Source organism: Panthera onca, chromosome B2, assembly GCF_046562875.1.
Source record: "Panthera onca isolate mPanOnc1 chromosome B2, mPanOnc1 haplotype 2, whole genome shotgun sequence".
In the NCBI taxonomy this organism is placed as follows: Eukaryota; Metazoa; Chordata; class Mammalia; order Carnivora; family Felidae; genus Panthera; species Panthera onca.
Genome location: NC_138343.1, coordinates 84,765,822 through 84,768,680, shown reverse-complemented (window position 1 = coordinate 84,768,680; position 2,859 = coordinate 84,765,822). Strand labels below are relative to the sequence as shown.

The window sequence follows — 2,859 nt, the reverse complement described above, 5'->3', positions numbered from 1 at the left end:
AACACCCAGTGCTCATCCCAACAGGTGCCGTCCTCAATACCCATCACCTCCCCTCCCCTCCCTCCCAACCCCCATCAGCCCTCAGTTTGTTCTCAGTTTTTAAGAGTCTCTTATGCTTTGGCTCTCTTCCACTCTAACCTCTTTTTTTTTCTTCCCCTCCCCCATGGGTTCCTGTTAAGTTTCTCAGGATCCACATAAGAGTGAAACCATATGGTATCTGTCTTTCTCTGTATGGCTTATTTCACTTAGCATCACACTCTCCAGTTCCATCCACGTTGCTACAAAGGGCCATATTTCATTCTTTCTCATTGCCACGTAGTATTCCATTGTGCATATAAACCACAATTTCTTTCTTCATTCATCACTTGATGGACATTTAGGCTCTTTCCATAATTTGGCTATTGTTGAGAGTGCTGCTATAAACATTGGGGTACAAGTGCCCCTATGCATCAGTACTCCTGTATCCCTTGGGTAAATTCCTAGCAGTGCTACTGCTGGATCATAGGGTAGGTCTGTTTTGAATTTTTTGAGGAACCTCCACACTGTTTTCCAGAGCAGCTGCACCAGTTTGCGTTCCCACCAACAGTACAAGAGGGTTCCCATTTCTCCACATCCTCGCCAGCATCTATAGTCTCCTGATTTGTTCATTTTGGCCACTCTGACTGACGTGAGGTGATATCTGAGTGTGGTTTTGATTTGTATTTCCCTGATGAGGAGCGATGTTGAGCATCTTTTCATGTGCCTGTTGACCATCCGGATGTCTTCTTTTTTTTTTTTTTTGAGTTTTTATATTTTTCATTCTTCATTTAACTTTTAAAACACTACTATAGTTGAATATTAAAACAAAAAAAATAATAGCAAGTAGTGAGCTATGATTATAGTCCTTCATTCATTCACTACTGCATATAAAATGCCAGCAGTGTTCTTCACTGGCCCCATTAAGAGGTCTGACACTGAACACCTTCCCTAGGGTGATGTTCATCATCCTCATATGCTTCTCCATTGTAATGGCGCCTTCTTTCCTGATTTGGATCAAAGTCCACCAGTTCTACCTGGTCCACTTCATCAGTCTCTTCTACTTCCTTCCTCTCAGGTAGGAGCTTTTCCAGCAAAGACAGTTTATCAGGAGAGAGAAAGCCATTCTCAGGGAAGTTTATCTTAAATTCGATGATTAGGCGACCTTTTTCGTATGGTCTACGATAAATTGGCATGCCTTCATTCAGCACACACTTGATATCTCCATGCTTGACAATCTGACCTGGATGAGAGGTAACGACAATGGTTCTGTTGTCTAGAGTAGATAGTGGCTTTTGAAAGCTGCACAGTGCTTCAAACAGCTGTATGTCCATACACATGAAAAGATCCTCTCCTCGCCTAGTAAAAACAGCATGGTCCTTCTGATCTAAAACAATGATAATATCCCCTGGTTCCCGTCCAGGTTCTTGGTCTCCTTCACCATGGAATGTTATTTTCTGGCCATCTTTCATGCCTTTGGCAATATGAACTTCTAGAATCTTCTTTTCTCGAACTATCTTCCTTCCATTGCAGCTTTTACATCTATCTTTAGGACTGATCCGTTCCCCATGGCCCTGGCACTCCATGCACACAGATTGAATTTGCTGAACCATTCCAGGTCCTATCTGATGAATTCTTATTTGCATTCCAGTACCTCGGCAATTGGGACAACATTCTACTGCTCCTTTGTTACCACCTCGGCCTTCACATTTGTTGCAAATCACATTCTTTTGCAGAGCTAGTTTTCTTGTTGCACCATTATATAAATATTCTAAGGTTACAGAGAGCTGATGCACAACATTTTTACCTCTCCTCTCTCTCTGCATCCTTCCTCCTCCTCCAAAAAACATATCAAAGATGTCCATGGGGGAGCCAAAACCACCACCTGCTCCACCTTCTTTAATTGCCTGTTCTCCTCCTTTGTCATATAATTCCCTTTTCTTCGCATCAGAGAGCACTTCATAAGCTTGAGAAATCTGTTTAAACTTCTCTCCTTCATTTGGATTCTTGTCAGGGTGGTACTTCAAAGCCAATTTCCTGTAAGCCTTTTTCAATTCTTCCTGGGTGGCATTGGGTTTGACCCCCAAAACATCATAGTAAGTAGTTTCTTTCACCATTTTCTACAGCCGGTGAGGGGCCCGAAGCCAGTGTGGGGGAGCGGGAAGGAGCGCGTTGCTGGGCGCAGCTCGGGCAGCCACCGCTCCTCCGCTTTTCAGCGAGCGTTCTGGAAAGTTCCCCAGATGTCTTCTTTAGAGAAGTGTCTATTCATGTTTTCCGCCCATTTCTTCACTGGATTATTTGTTTTTCGGGTGTGGAATTTGGTGAGCTCATTGTAGATTCTGGATACTAGCCCTTTGTCTGATATGTCATTTGCAAATATCTTTTCCCATTCCATTGGTTGCCTTTTAGTTTTGTTGACTGTTTCCTTTGCTGTGCAGAAGCTTTTTATCTTCATGAGGTCCCAATAGTTCATTTTTCCTTTTAATTCCCTTGCCTTTGGGATGTGTCAAGTAAGAAATTGCTATGGCTGAGGTCAGAGAGGTCTTTTCCTGCTTTCTCCTCTAGGGTTTTGATGGTTTCCTGTCTCACATTCAGGTTCTTTATCCATTTTGAGTTTATTTTTGTGAATGGTGTGAGAAGTGGTCTAGTTACAACCTTCTGCATGTTGCTGTCCAGTTCTCCCAGCACCATTTGTTAAAGAGACTGTCTTTTTTTTTCCATTGGATATTCTTTCCTGCTTTGTCAAAGATTAGTTGGCCAACTTTTGTGGGTCTAGTTCTGGGGTTTCTATTCTATTCCATTGGTCTATGTGTCTGTTTTTGTGCCAATACCATGCTGTCTTGA

General features: G+C 42.6%; 1 pseudogene; it reads right to left on the bottom strand.

Annotated features, from left to right (window-relative positions):
- Window positions 1-921: 921 nt before the first annotated feature.
- LOC132692828 (dnaJ homolog subfamily A member 1 pseudogene) lies at window positions 922-2,159 on the bottom strand (annotated as a pseudogene).
- Window positions 2,160-2,859: the final 700 nt, after the last annotated feature.